Consider the following 16,534-nt stretch of genomic DNA (forward strand, 5'->3'; position numbering starts at 1 on the left):
ATGAATTTCAACTTATCAATTATTTTTTTCATGGATCATGCCTTTCATATTATATCTAAAAAGTCTTCCCCATATCCAAGGTGATCCCTATTTTTCTCCTATGTTATCTTCTAGGACTTTTATAGTTTACATTTTATGTTTAGTCTGTGGTATATTTTGAATTGATTTTTATAAAGAGTATAAAGTCTATGTCTGGATATTTTTTTCCTTTGCATGTGGATATCAACTTGTTCCAGAACCATTTATTGATTGTATTATCTTCACTCCTTTGTCAAAGATTAGTTGACCATATTTACCTATATGTATTTCTGGACTCTCTATTCTATTCCATTGATTTACTTGTCTATTATTTTGCCAACACATAACACATTGTCTTGATGACTATAGCTTTATAATAAGGCTTGAAGTTGGGTAGTGACAGTCCTATGACTTTACTCCTCTCTTTCAATAATTTGTTGGCTTTTCAGGGTTTTTTTTTTTTTTTTTTTTGCCTTTCAGTATAAAATTTAGATTCAGTTTCTGAACATTCACAAGATAAATTATTGGGTTTTTGACTGGGTTTGTGTTAAATCTATAGATCGAGTTTGGAAGAACAGATATATTGAGAATATTGAGTCCTTAATGGAATGTAATATCTTTCTCATTTAGTTCTTTCACTTCTTTCATCAGAGACTTACAGTTTTCCTCATATTCATAGATCTTGTACATGTTTTGTTATACCTAAATTTTTTTTTTGGTGTGCTAATGTAAATGGTATTGTGTTTCTGTTTCAAATTCCATTCACTGATTGCTGATGTATAGGAAAACAGCTGTCTTTTGTATTTTAACCTTGTATCTTGCAACCTTTTTATAATTGCTTATTAGTTCCAAGAGTTGTTGTTGTTGATGATTCCTTTGGATTTTCTACAAAGACAATCATATCATTTGGAAGCAAAGTCGGTTTTCTTTCTTCCTTCCAAGGTTGTGTACTTTTTTTTTCTTCTTTGTCTTATTGCATTCACTTGGACTTCTGGTATAATGTTGAAAAGGTATGGGAAGTGGCATCCTTGCCTAGTTCTTCATCTTAGCGGGAAAGGTACTATTTTCTTGTCATTAAGTACGATGTTAGCCATAGGTTTTCTATAGATGTTCTTGATCAGGTTGACCAGGAGGGAAACATTTAATGTAGTTCGATGTGTGTGTGTGTGTTTTTTTTAATCTGCTAGGTTTCGAGACAGAAAGGAACTTTCTATTTTAAAGATATGAAAACTTTTTTTCTCTTATAATGGAAGACATTAGATGCTTATAACACTTTTCAGCAATAGAGAAATTTAAAAGTTAAAGTTCCCATAAATCATATCTAAGTTTTAGATCCATCATATTTTTTGTTAATGTGTATATATGTATATCTGTTGGATTATACATTCACCCACCCATCCATTCATCCAACTATCATCTTTAGATTGTCTGGTTTCCTCTTTCTACTTTATAAAAGTGTGCTTCTCCCTCACTGGCATAAATAAAAGTTGTGTTTTACTGTCTCTCTTGATCTTTTTGAATTTGTTGCCATTTTAGAACTCTATTTAATTCTATTTCCAGTTCCATGGGGGGCTGCCCTTCCCTCCTTCCAGTTATTGCCTTACACTAGTCAACATAAGGGTGACCCCAACCCCATGGAACTATCAGGTTGTTGGAGTTGAATGGTTCCACTTTTCCTTACTCTCCAAGATTGCCAAGCTAGACTCTTACTGTACACATTACTGCCTTTTCTACGCAAAGAATAACATGAAATAACTGTTTTCAGAAGTATTTGTGAATATATTGTCCTGAGGTCTTGCGTGTCTTAAACATTTTTTTCTTAAGAATAAATGCAAATTTAATTTACAGTAAAAGGTTTAACTCACTATCCTCTTTTCTCCCAGAATCCAGAATTGTTTAAAAATTTTTTTCTGGGGGCGCCTGGGTGGCACAGTTGGTTAAGCGTCCGACTTCAGCCAGGTCACGATCTTGCGGTCCGTGAGTTCGAGCCCCGCGTCGGGCTCTGGGCTGATGGCTCAGAGCCTGGAGCCTGTTTCCGATTCTGTGTCTCCCTCTCTCTCTGCCCCTCCCCCGTTCATGCTCTGTCTCTCTCTGTCCCAAAAATAAATAAACGTTGAAAAAAAATTTTTTTTCTGGCTATATTACGTGTGTCTTCCGTAATTTATATTTCTCTATGTTTTTGCTCTGAGATTTGGGAGAATTTTGGCTATCTTTTCATTAATTCAGTTTGTAATTCTGTCCATTGTGATATTCATTACTTACATGTGTTTTTTTTATAATTCTTTCTTTGATATTAAAAAAAATTCTCCTTTGGCAAAAGAAGCGAGCTCTTATTTTATTAGTACTCCAACAGCGCCTCAAACCTCCTGCAAGATACATATGTACGCTATGTGTATGCGTAAGTTTTTTCCCGTGTTAATTTCCTGGATCTCAAATAAACTCTTTTTCACTGGGCAATATTAGCTATGACTTCTCGGGCAACCTTCTATAGAGCTGCCTGTTTTATTCATATGTTTGGTGATTTTTGCTCATCTACTCACTTTTACAAACAAAAACGTATGTTGAATGGATTGACAGCTACCTTCCATGATCCCCCTCAGCACATACATACTTATCTTGACTCCTGCATCTGGGGTCTGAGGATGGGAGCTCTGTTGCAGTGAGTGGTAGAGTGAAGTCCTACACTTCCTCTTAGACATACAGTCCTGAGAAACATAACACACGCTAGCAGAAATACATTTCCTTCATACGAAATAATACAATTTTGTTAAACTGCTGCTTTCCTGTGTTGCCTATTCTGCAGCTTAGGTAGGCTTAGGAAGGCTCTTCCTAGGCACGCTATGTGTATATGGTAGTTGAATCAATGAAGTTATTTCATTTTCACTCTTTCTTGATTAAAAATGAAACTGTTTAAGGCTTTCCATTTTTTTCTCTTAGAACGTTCTTAGCTTTAGCTTATGGCTTAGATATTAAGTGCTGATTTGATTTATACCATCTGAACCACAATATTATTGACATTAGTTGCTAGATGTTCTGCATTAGATACAGAAACTTGCTTGAGCCAATAGTGTTTAAGAGAGAAATTTTTTTAAGTAATCAGTTGTTTTTTTAAAATTTTTCTACTTTTGCTATTTATGTGGTCACTAAATTGCACTGAGCAAATCTGATACCTTCTATTTCTAAACTATTATCATTCTTTAAAATGCATTTTACAGGAGTGCCTGGGTGGCTTAATCGGTTAAGCATCCGACTTCGGCTCAGGTCGTGATCTTGTGGTTAGTGGGTTTGCACCCCACGTCAGGCTGTGTGTTGATAGCTCAGAGCCTGGAGCCTGCTTCGGATTCTGTGTCTCCCTCTCTCTCTGCCCCTCCCCTGCTCATGCTCTGTCTGTCTGTCTCTCTCTCTCAAAAGTAAACATAAAAAAAATTTAAAAAAATAAAAATAAAATACACTTTATGAACTACAGTGTTTGAAAAGAAGATGCAGTCTGCATGTGAAGGGTACAGAGTTTTATATGTGTGCACGTGTGTATAAAAACAAATACTTGAGATAGGCATTTCTATTGATACTATTCAGATATTCTGTAACAGGGGTTGGCAGAGTACAGCCTGATGGCCAAGTCCAGCTGGCAATTATTTTATAAATAAAGTTTTAGTTGTTCACAGTTATGCCAATATGTTTACACATTATCTATGGTTGCTTTCACACAACAGCAGAGTTGAGAAGTTTCAGTAGAGACCATAGACCTGCGAAGGATAAAGTATTTACCATCTGGCCCTTTACACAAAATATCTGCCAGTCCTTGCTCTGCATCTGTGCATGATTGTGTCTACTTAATCTGTAAACAATGAAAAAATTCCCATTTGTGTTATATTTTTTGTTATTTATTTTTATATTATTTGTCGCTTCATATAATTATTACTTTCGGTTGCTTAACTTATGCAAACATAAGTCATAATTTCTCTGCTGATGGTTCCATTAATAATTATAAAGGGAAGCTTTATTTTTATTTTTTCATAATTTATAATATGAATGTTGAAACTGCTGCTCTTCTTATGTTTACATTTGCATGACATTTTTATTGGTGGTGGTATTTTCTCTCCACCAACGAAACATTTCAAGGTACTCTGTTTAGGTATGTATTATCTACTTGTGGTTAACTAGTTGTGGATACCTGTCACATGGGTACATGTGATTGACCAATTTTCTGTGAGTCTGTAGCCTGTCCATTCTCTTAACAGTGTTTTTTTGCACAGCATAATTTTTTAATTTGATGAAATCCAACTTACCAATTTCTCCTTCTCATTTATCATGTTTTTGTAGTATCTAAGAAGTCATTGCTCTAAGCTCAAAGTCATCTAGATTTTCTCCTATGTTCTCCTCCAGGAGTTTCATAAATTTGCATTTTATGTTCACATATATGACCCATTTTGACTAAATGTTTGTGAAATATGTAAGATGTATCTACACTCATTTTTCTTTCTTTTTTTTTTTTTTTTTTTGCATGTGGATGTCCAATCGTTCCAGCGTCATTTATTGAACAGGCTATCCTTTCTTCATTGAATTACCTTTGATCCTGTCAGAGATTAATTAACTATATTTGTCTATGTCTACTTTTGGGCTCTCTGTTCTGTTCTACTGATCTATTTGTCTTTTCTTTCACCAGTACCACACTCTCTTGATTACTATAGCTCTGTAATAAGGCCTGAAGTTGGGTAGTTTCAGTCCTCCAATATTGTTCTTCTCCTTCAATATTGTGTTGGCTATTCTGGGTGTTTTGCCTTTTCTTAAAAACTTTGGAATCAGTTTGTGAATATCCACAAAGTAACTTACCAAAATTTTGATTGGTTTTGTGCTGAAGTCCTTGTCTCCTAGGTGAGCTAGCACCCGTGCTGTCCTCCCCTAACTGCTCTGGACCCATCCCCTCATCTGATACAATTTTCCACTCATGTATCTGCTCTCCAAGTCTCTCACTGGGCATTCTGGAACTTCTTCACTGTCAGCTGTCTATGTTCTAATACTCTGAACCTCTTTTTCTGAATGTACTTTTTGCTACTTTGACTTAAGTAAAATGAGGCTGCCCATCAGATACTACTTTTCTTTCTGTTCTTACAAAATTAAGTTGATTGTAGGATTTTGTCTTTCCCCTCTCATCTTAGGGCCAGGAGTTTGGCTAGATGTCCACTTATTCCTCATGGGATTATCTACACCCTTCCTTCTGTTGGAGACTGAATGGAATGGACAGATCTCTTGCTGTCCTGAAGATCATATCAGTTAGCTAAGACCTTTTCTTCCCACTTAGCCACTGTCTTCTATGAATAACTCTGTATTTTTTCATTTCTTTTTACCTCTAGGACTGTAGTATTTCTTTCTATCTCAATTCATGTTGTCAGGGACTTCAACATCTACATGAATAAATCACCCAGAAGTCTCTGGTTCTTTATCTCTTCAACTCCAGTAAACTTATTTGCAACCCCACTAGAGGTTACACTCTAGAATTTATTATCACCTAACATGATACCCTCTGAAGTTAAAATAGAACATCCTAATTTCTACTCACAATTTCCTATTTTTCTTGCTTTAAGAATCTCCATTTCTTTCTTCACTCCCTCCCCCACCCCACCGTTTTTTAAACCGCATCAAGGATTTTAAACCAATGAACCCATGACTTTCTCACTGTCACTGAATCCCTTACTTTCCCGCTGTTTGGTCATGAGTTTCTTCATTCATTATTATGAGTTTCTTGAAAATACTGTCAATATTTTTGTATTTATCTTCCTCTTTTTTACTCACCTTTGATGGAAATTACAATCCATATCCTTAGGGTCTGCACCTGAGCAGCTGACTCTGGCTAAGGAGAAAAATCACACAAGTGAACTACACAATTTTTGTTTTCCCTAGAAGATCACTAAGTTGAAAGGAGAATGGACTAGGAATCCTTCCACGTGTCTCTAATACCTCTTTTTATCATGATCTAAGATGACTATCTCAAAGCTAATTTACTCCTCAAATAATCTCTTCATCACTCTCAGCTGATAACCTAGCTTCATATTTCAAACTGAAAATTGAAGTCATCAGATGTGAATTGCTTTATCTTTTTGGCATGGGAGCCCTCTTAATATATACTATATGACAGCTGGTATTCATCTCTCAGGTGTATATGTCTAGCATCATAAATTTTCAAACTAAGACATGCCTCCCTTCACAACTTCCAACCTACTTATGTGCCCCATTCAACATTCTTTTTGAAATAAGTTTTTGGGAAAGGGGAAGTGAAGTTTAACTTTCATTGTGTCAATGTTTGATGCTGATGTTTCACCCTGTCTGTCTGAAATCTCTTGCAGAGGAACAGATTTGGATGAAGGAGTAATTACAATGCAAGAAGCCAAAAACAAAACAAAATAAAACTGAACAAAAAAAAAACCCGCATGCAGGGGTAAAACATAACGTTTGTGGGGTAGATGTAGGGTAAGGTCAGCACTGCCTCTTTGTGAAGCTTCCTTCTGTAGCAGCCACGATATATTAACATCAACTTGGCATCTTTGCAGACCCATTTCTCCTTCCAGGACTAGTCTTCAGGAATAATGACAGTAAAATCGGATAGCCTCTGGCCTCCACTGGTTATGAGAAGCCACTACTCGAGCTGACTTCTCCAAATCTATCAGGAGAAAGAGCCACCCAAATTGGGGAAGAGTCTACTGTAGTATTCTGCACACATACCAAAGCTGTATAAACTTTTGCACTACCTTTCTTTCTATTTTCAGGGGAGAAAGCCTCTCTCTATCTTTCAAGGAATCCACAATTATGATAGATTTCTTTGTCTCTTGCTTTTCGACAGCCTCTGTCTTTGGCTAGTCCATTTCTCCACTGCATCATTAATCGTAGCTTCTCTGGTGAATCTTTCCCAATGTATTTGGAGCATTTGTTAGCCTTCTCCACCTGAAAAAAAAAAATCCCGTTAGCTCCCATAGCTTTGCCCCATTAACCATCTCAGTTCTTGGTTTCCTGTTAATAATCAAACTTTTCAAGATCCTTTTTATTCATCTTTCTCCTTTTTTTTTTTTTTTTACTTTAGTGGTCGCTGAGTACTGTGTATGTGTGTGCATGTGTTTTAATTTTGAAAGGTTAAAAAGATTTAGAAGGAAATGCCAGACACCCATGTAACCAACATCAAAAAATAATACAAATGTTTTATAATCCCCTAATCATGCAATACATTGGGAGAAAACTTCCTTTGTTTCTCAACTGCATTACTAAGTCTTTCTCCCTAGAGTAAACTATCTTGATTTGGGTGGATCTTTTCATGCCACTTTGGAGGGGTGTGTGTATGTATTTTATTTCCTTAATGCTATCATGTTATAAATGCCATTCCACAATTACATATTTGATTCAACACTGTGAAGATAAACAAAGATTGCTTACAAATACACCATCTCACTTGGCCATTCATGTTGTTTCAAGTTTTTTCTGGTAGATGTATCTTTCTTTTTTAGTTAAAATTTTTTTTTAAATGTGTTTTCAGCTTTACTGGGGTATACTTGACAAAATTGTATATATTTAAAGTGATGTACACAGTGATGGCTTGACATGCATATACTTTGTGAAATGATTACTACAATCAAGTTAATTAACACATCTATCACCTCACATAATTATCTTTGTGTGTGTGTGTGTGTGTGTGTGTGTGTGTGTGTGGTGGGAATACTTAAGGCTTATCTCTTAGTACATAAGTATGTGAGTTTTTTTATAGTGTAAACCACGAAGTGGAGTTACTGTAGAGTAAGATCTATTCATTTCAATTTCACTAGACCTCTAAATGCTCTCTATATTAGTTTTATAAATTAAGATTCATTCTACAGAGAATAGGAAAACTTTGGTTTGCCCTCATCATTGCCAACACTTTGTAATGTCAAACTTACTGAATTTTGTCAGTCATCTGATATGAGGATATTGGCTTTACTTCATGCTTGACTCATTTTCCATGAGATTGCATCTATTTTCCTATTGATTGGCTATCTTCTGGGATTGCCTATTCAAATAATTCTTTTGTTCATTTTTTTTCCTATTGGATTATTTTTATTTTAAATAATAAATTTTTTATATTTAATAGAAATCTCTTCTCCCCATCTGGCCCTTTTCAAACTTTGCATATGCCATCTTTATATTATAGTAATTTTAAATTCTGATATAATCAGTTACTAATCTTTCCTGCTCATTGTTTTTTAATCTGTCTTATCCAAGAAATGTTTACATTTTTAATTTTTAATTTTTAATTTTAATTTTTTAATTTTTATTTATTGAGAGAGAGAGAGAGAGTGTGCACATGTGAGCAGGGGAGGGGCAGAAAGAGAGAGAGAGAGAGAATCCCTAACAGGCTCCATACTCCCAGCCCAGAGCCTGACTCAGGGCTCAAACTCACGAACCATGAGATCGTGATCTGAGCTGAAATTGAGTCAGATGCTTAACCGGTTAGACTGAGCCACCCAGGCACCCGAACATTTTTAGAAGTTCTGAAGACATCTTTCCACATTTCCTTTCAAATGCATTGTAAGTTTGATCCTATAAATTAGATATTTGGTACATTTGCAATTTGTTTTTTCTCAGATGTGAAATAGAGCTCTAGATTTGGTTTTTTATAAGGAAAGCCAACTGAGTCACTATAACTTTTAATGAACAGTTTATCATTGTGCAGGATTTCTATGCCTTGCACGTCAGGTACTGATTTCCACACAAACCTGAGTCTGTTTCTCATCTCTCTTATTGATTCCCTTTATCTGTTTTTCCGTGTTTGAGTGTCTGCCTTAATGTTTTAACTGCCATAGTTTTATAAATTAATATGTCTAATAGGGCAAGTTACATTGATTCTTTTTTTTAAGAATTATTTTGAAAAAAGAAAAAAGAATTATTTTGAAATATATTAGATAATTGCCTTTTCAAATAATTTTAGAATCAGTTTATTTAGTCCCATGAAAAATCATGTTGAGATTTTGATTTATATAGTCTTGAAGATATGGTTTTTTGTTTTTTTTTTTGGTGGGGGAGGGGAATGACCAAGTTAGGATGGTGAGATATCCTATCCATGAACAAATTACACGTGGTCTTTTGATCATTTATAGAAATATTTTACCTCTTTCAACATTATTTTACAGTATTTTTAATGTGGGTGTTATAAAGGTTTATTTCCTTATAGTTTAAGTTTCTGTTGTGAATGATGCCTTTTTCCATAAAATAGGTTATCGCTGGGGTATAGGATTATCTCTGAACTTTGATCTTGGATTTGGTAACACGTCTGAATTCTCCTGTTAGCTTATTCAGAGCTGTTCCCTCTGGCAATCATTCTGTAACTCAAAACTGTGTCTTCCTAGGACATTTGTTACCACTCTGACCTCAGTTACAGTTCATTTATTAGTTTGTGAACTTAGTTATTCAAAATAAACCAAATGACATTAGAGGTCATGTCTTTCCTGTTTATCATTGCATTTCAGATCTTAGTACAATTTATTGAATAAATGTCTACCCAAATTTTAGTCTTTTTTTTTAAATATCTGGAAGATGCATCCAGAAGTGATTGCAATTACATCCTAGTTTCATTTTAGATGGGAATTCCTTTTCTGCTTTAAGCAAAAATTTAATGGCTTTCAAGGAAGAAACTGTGTAAGAAAGTTCTCCTTCCACAATCTATCCTAGGAGATCATTGTGCATTTTATTATTGATTTTTATCCCTCTGAACTGTTGCACTGGTAACTCCAACTCATCCTTCAAGGCCCGGTATTTGAGGAATCCCCAAATGCCTTAACCAAGAGACTCTTGTCCTTCTTTGAGCCTTCAGTGCCCTTCAGTGTCCTTGCTACTCACTGGTTACCTGGCCCATGATGTTCTGAATAGTGGTGTGAATGCCGACTTATGAGCTACACAGTAGTTTCCTACAGTAACCTTACCATCATTTTATTAAACATTTTCATATCGTCGGGCTTGAGTTGCTAACAAATGTTTCATGATTATAAAAAAAGACTATGATGAACACCTTTGAACATGAAGCTTTTTTTCATGTTCAGATTTTTAGGCAGTAGTAGAATTAGTTGGTCAATGCAGGCCACATCTTATCTGATTCAGTGGCTGGCTCTAGAAAGTTAATCATCCCTAACACTGGCTATTTAATAATAGAAGAGCTATAATGATGATTCATTTCCAATTCTTGAAAAATGGTACCCTCCATTTGCAAAGAGCTTCAGTGTTATGTGGGGTTGTCGTTTGGCTTCAGAGAGATAGTCCTATTAAACGTCAGGCAGACAGTTTGAACGTGAACTTTTCATCTCTTTCTCCATGGAGACTTGTCTGCCAGACTCAATTTGAGTGGTCTTCTGTGCTCTGATATTTTTGAGCATTCTTTTTGGGGTTTCCAAAAGCCATCCTGTAGACCAGGAAAGGGACATGTTTCCACATTCCTACTCCTAGATTCCCTTCCTCCTGAGTGTAATTTGGAACGGAGAATGCTGAGGTATATCTTATGTTCCTCCCAACATAGACTTAAGAAATTGCTGTTTTTACAGATAATGTATAAACTTCTACCAGGGAAAGTGGTAGGCTTTGAAAGTGAGCTACCTTCCCTGTCATCCCAGGAACAAAGACCACAATTTTCCCCAGGGAGACTGGTAGCAGGAACGAGCACAGGACTCTGAGATAAGCATGGGCTGTGAAGCCACGCTAACTTGTGTAGGCTTTTGATTTGGGCACTTAGTAGCTGTGCACCTTGTTCTCCCGTCTCTGTGACTTGCACTGTAACGATACAGGCGGGGTTATCAGAATACTAACGGCTGTGATTTATTGCTTACCCCGTTTGCCAGGCAATTTCTTATCCAGTGTCAAGCTTCCCTCTCACTCCTAGCTCATCCCTACCTGCAACCCAGACTTGACTTACCTTGCATACTTTCAGTTGGAGGAGTGCTGTGGGCAGCTTTTGCATTTTTCCCTCTGTGTAATCCTCCTTACTCCGCACTCATACCCATACTACCTAGATTTGAAACAGAGGAGAGTAGAAAGAAGGTCACCAAACGTCTTACTTGAATGGGGCACTCTTAATTAGGCATCGATGCCCTCTGGGTGTTACAGAGACACAAAATCCCAACTCCCGGGGTACTTTTTATGGGTTTTTTTGAGCTCACGCTGGAGCTCTTCCAGGGGCGATCTCTCCAGAATATCAGTGATGTGGTCTGTAGCCGACTGTCTGTTGCCTCCTTTCCCTCCTCAGCTTCTTCATCTGATGGCACCACTCTAGCTTCTGTCTGCTAGAGCCAGCTCATCCTGGCCAGGAGAGATACACTGGGATACAATTTTTTCAATATGACTATAGCCTGACTTCCTCCGCCAGGCCCACTTGGGCCTCGTAAAAACACAAATACGTGTCCAGCTGTGAGAGGAAGTACGGGGCTCCCACTCTAGTTGCCTCTGCTCATGCTACTGTCGGGGTAGTCCTGGCAGGCTTATCTTCAGACTCTTCTAAACAAGAGTCCACACCAGTCCCCAGCATCCGTCTCCTCAAATACCGCTCCAATCCTTCAGTAGCAAATGGGCTGTTGTTTTCCCGTCCTCGGGGGGCGGTGGGGGGCCGCAGCTAGTGAGTGAGGTGTCCACAGGGGACTGCAAAGTTGGCGGAAGTGTGGGCTCGCCACGAGGAGACCTGCGTTTAAGTCTGACCTCTGCTGCTTGTAGGCGTTGTGACTTTGGGAATGTTACTTAGTCATCCAAATCTCAGTTTTCTCCAGAACATCTCATGTTCTGCAGACCCAAGAGGAAGATGAGTGTGGAAGGTGTAGGCTCACGTAGCACTACACAGATAGGCTCCAAATGTTGCTTTTATGGTCTCTTCAATTCACAGGACACTTCCAAGGGGGGGAAATTTCTTCTTACAAAAGAAGTCAGGCCTCGTCCTCTCATACGGGGGAAGGCCGGTGTGGTTCACACGGGAGCACCTCCTCAGGGTCCCCACAGTGGAGTTAGTACCTGAGAGTGACATTCTTCACTTTCCCAGCTGGATCTTCCTTCTGAGGGCTGGGTGCCCAGGATTTGGAGGGTAGAGGAAAAGGGAAGGGATACTTGGGAATGAGACTGAGGAGTTCTTTCCTTACATGTGACCTTTTCTTGTTGATTCCATATTTGTTTCTCACCTGACATAACTCGTGCAGCCGAGGTCAGCAAGTAACTATAAATTATTTTCTCATACTTACTCCTCCTTTCTTTTTTAATGTTTATTATTGTCTTTTTTGAGAGATGCAGAGAGACACGACATGAACGGGGGAGGGCCAGAGACAGAGGGAGACACAGAATCTGAAGCTGGCTCCAGGCTCTGAGCGGTCAGCACAGAGCCCGACGCGGGGCTTGAACCCATGAACCGTGAGATCATGACCGAAGTCGGATGCTTAACTGAATGAGCCACCCAGACTTCCCTCATACTTACCCCACCTAAACGTGTTTAGGATTAGTTTCCAAGGCGACAAAGGAAAGTCTGAGGTTCCTTTCAATGTAATGTATATTCTGTATATTCTTTGGAAGCAGAAGCACAATATTTCCTTTGTGTAAACTTTAATTATGAAGGACACTTTCGCTAATCTCTCTGGTTAAAACAGGGTCTGTTTGTGATTATTTTTTTTTTCAACGTTTATTTATTTTTGGGACAGAGAGAGACAGAGCATGAACGGGGGAGGGGCAGAGAGAGAGGGAGACACGGAATCGGAAACAGGCTCCAGGCTCCGAGCCGTCAGCCCAGAGCCCGACGTGGGGCTCGAACTCCCGGACCGCGAGATCGTGACCTGGCTGAAGTCGGACGCTTAACCGACTGAGCCACCCAGGCGCTCCATGTTATTATTAAACATATTTTCCTTCAGTGCCTTGGTCTTACTTTTCCTCTCAAAATCCTCCCATCTTGACTGACATGGGGTTCCATGGGGGGCATTTGAAATTTTTAAAAATTACGCATTCATTCAAATGTAGGCTGTGCGTTTCTTCCCCAGCTCTTTGTGTTTACAGTGCTGTGCTCTTAGAATGCTTCTCCCATGATTCATTTATTTATTCAACACACATTTGTTAAGCACATACTCTGTGACTAGAATTCTGTGTCCAAATTCAACCTATTCTTTCCAAGCCAGTTATACTTCTTTATAGTTCTATAAGTATGTCCCTTTCTGTATAACTGGAATTAATTTTGCCTCTTTTTATTGACCAACAGTGGTTTGTTTACATATTTGTAATATATAAATGTATAATGTAATATGTTATAATATAACAATATATAACAATTATCTCATAATTGATCGTGTTCATTTCTGTCTCTTGCTGCTTAACTCTAAATGTAATTCAGAGGCGGTGTGGACAGAATAAGGCTGTCCAAAACATGGTGACTGCCTCTCCTTTCTGCTGGAGTATGAGAACAGGGACCATATATCTGGTGTTCAGTGATGTTTTGCCAGGGCCTGTGTCTCTAGGACCCGGGAGTCATAGAATGAATTTTCGTCTGATGAATGTATAAATGAATCCTCACATGAATTGGAATTTCAGCATATAATAATACAGAGCAAGCATTATATGGGGTACTTTGAAGAATTTCCTCAGGATGGCAAAATGGAAAAAGGGGAATCTAGAATCAAGATAAACATCATCATCATCATCATCATTTTTATGTAGTCAACATTGATACATTTTTTCACGAAACCCTGGATATATATCAGAAGATGTCCTGTTTTAAGAGTTGGACATTGTTGTATATATTGATGTTTATATTAATTTTATAACAAGCTTTATATAGATCAAAATTCTAAAGTTTTTCTAATTATTTATGAACACAACTTCTTATTTTTTCTTAAATTTATTTATTTTGAGAGAGAGAGAAAGAGGCAGAGAGAGAAGGAGAGAGAGAATCCCAAGCAGGTTCCTCACTGTCAGCACAGAGACTCACGTGGGAGTCAAACTCATGAACCATGAGGTCATGACCCAAGCTGAAATCAAGAGTCGGAGGCTTCACTGCCTGGGCCACCCAGATGCCCCACAACTTCTTATTTTAATTTGACTCTTATATTTATACCATATTCTCATTTATTTTTTCCTCGTTGTGAACTCGTTGTGGGGTAGGAGCTATTTGAGATGATTTGGGCTTGTGAACCAATTCTCTTTCCTTATGATTATACATCTAGCTCAGCTCCTTGCACAAAAAGAGCTCAGTAAATGTCACTTCTATTTCCTTTCCCTTAATCTGGATGAACAAGACAGGAGAGAGAGAACTTTGCTTTATAAATAAGGAGCGTGAAGCTCCTTGAAGCGGCATGATTGCCCAAAAAAACATGCTCAGTCTGGCTCTTTTCCTTTGATTCCTGCAGTGTTGCTCTAAACTCAGTGCAACCAAGAGCTCTTCTCTTTTCATCACTCCCCAGTGTGGTGCTTTAGATTTATTTTGGCTTCTCTAATTCACACTTTGATTGGCATTCACATGCATGAAGATTTTGCATTGGACATTTAGAGACCACATTGCATAATTCTGCCTGCATACTTCCCTCTGGCAGCTTCTGTCAGAGGGGACCTGAAACCTGGTAGTTAAGGATGGTTCTCATTTTCAGTTCACGACTATCCCAGGCATGCAAGCGGTATCAACAGATACGGCCCACCCACAGGGAAAAAAAAGAAAGTTGTGTTGCCAGAGTCAAAATGCTAAAGCCGCTATCTCAGTGCTTGGGATGGCGAGGGGACAAAAGGGTTAGAGGAAACTCGTTCCCTATGTTTGTCATTGTCACATTTGCTCACTTTCACCCTGCAGATACCATACACGAGCTCCCACTCCAAACTCTGTTTTGCCAGCTTGCCTGTACCAGAAAGGCTGGAAGGCTAGAACTTATATTTCCCAGTCTCTCTGACAGCTAAGCTTATGTTTGTGACTGTGGTTTTCTCAAGGAGCTAGACCCACAGGAATCTTGGAGGTAGGAATGAACCATGCAAGATGGCAACAATCCTCCAGCCGCTCATAGCTCCTGAAAGCATGGTGACAGGGGCTTAGGTATTCGGATCAGAATCCCTGGGGTCCAAGCCTTAGCGTCTTTAGGGCCAAGAGGAGGTTATGGCGAAAATGATGCGTCTGCTTTGGCCGTCTGGGATGTGATTAGGCATTTCTCTGGAACTGGTTTCTCGCTGCATTATTCTGATGGTATAGCCAACAAGCCTAGTTCCCTGGGCCTCCTGCAAATTTGACGATTAATACTCTTTATTAATTTCACTTGAAATGGGTAGAGTGAATTTTGCTATTTATAATTAAGAACTCAATAACACATATTGACATATGTTTCTGATAAAAGCTGTCGTAGGGAAAGCACTTTGCTAACGTTAACTGGAGTTCTTATTTTAAGCAAGTAACTTGTAATATACCCTTGTAGAAAAATGCTGAAGAATTCTGTGCTTGGAAATTCCTTTGAAAATAACTGACAGAGATATCATGGGCATTTGTAAATCTTTTTTTCCTTTGCTTATAAGTATATTAAATGCCTACTGCCAGCCCTGTAAAGTTGTGGATGAAGATTTTGCAACTCAATGAGCTTCAATCACGTATTTAAAATTGTATCTCAGCAAATGGGGAAGTTGGAGTTAGGTGTTTTTGTTTTGCTTTTTGTTTTTGTTTTGTTTTTGTTTCTGTGGTTTTTTTTTTTTAGCTTCAAATGTTTACTTCAATTCAACAAATGATTTGTGCTATCTTGATAGTTCTGATCAACATTTTTCAGCCTGCGTGATGTGTGAACTATTACGCTGAGTGCCACATGGATACTCAGATGTCTCAGATGAAAGCTTCAGCCTTAAAAAGCTCTAATACAGTGGGAGTAGCATTTGTATTCACAGCTATTCATAACTCAAGGCAGAATGGACTATGTTTTATGAACCCCAGAGAAGGAAGAGATTTATTTCAACTAAGGTACCAGGAAAACTGGAAGAGGTGGAGTTTGAATGGACCCTTCAAATAAGATCAGTAGGAATAGGGCCGTCCTCGTGGGTGTGTGATCTGTACAGTCACTCGGATTTATGCTCATTCTCCCTTTCTTAGTTTAATGCTCTGCTATCTTGAAACTCTTAATAAGGCAAGAATAATAGGGCAAGGGCCCTCATGTTTTTATTGGCACTGGATACCACAAATTACATAGCTGGTCCTATGTAAATTCATGGGCAGATAGATATATTGAAAGTAAATAGGAACTTTATTATTTTTTTAATGTTTATTTTTGAGACTGAGAGAGACAGAGTGCAAGCGGAGGAGGGGCAGAGAGAGAGGGAGACACAGAGTCCCAAGCAGGCTCCAGATTCTGAGCTGTCAGCACAGAGCCCGACGCGGGGCTTGAACTCATGAACCGTGAGATCATGACCTGAGCTGAAGTCGGACGCTTAACCGACGGAGCCACCCAGGCACCCCGAAAGTAAATTGGAACTTTAAATAAATGTTCATATATTAAAACTACCCATTATATAATTATGTGTGTAAATATTGCATCATATT

This window comes from Lynx rufus, unplaced genomic scaffold, assembly GCF_022079265.1.
Source record: "Lynx rufus isolate CCGP_SWC_20201006 ecotype Redwood Valley unplaced genomic scaffold, mLynRuf1.p SCAF_8, whole genome shotgun sequence".
Classification (NCBI taxonomy): Eukaryota; Metazoa; Chordata; class Mammalia; order Carnivora; family Felidae; genus Lynx; species Lynx rufus.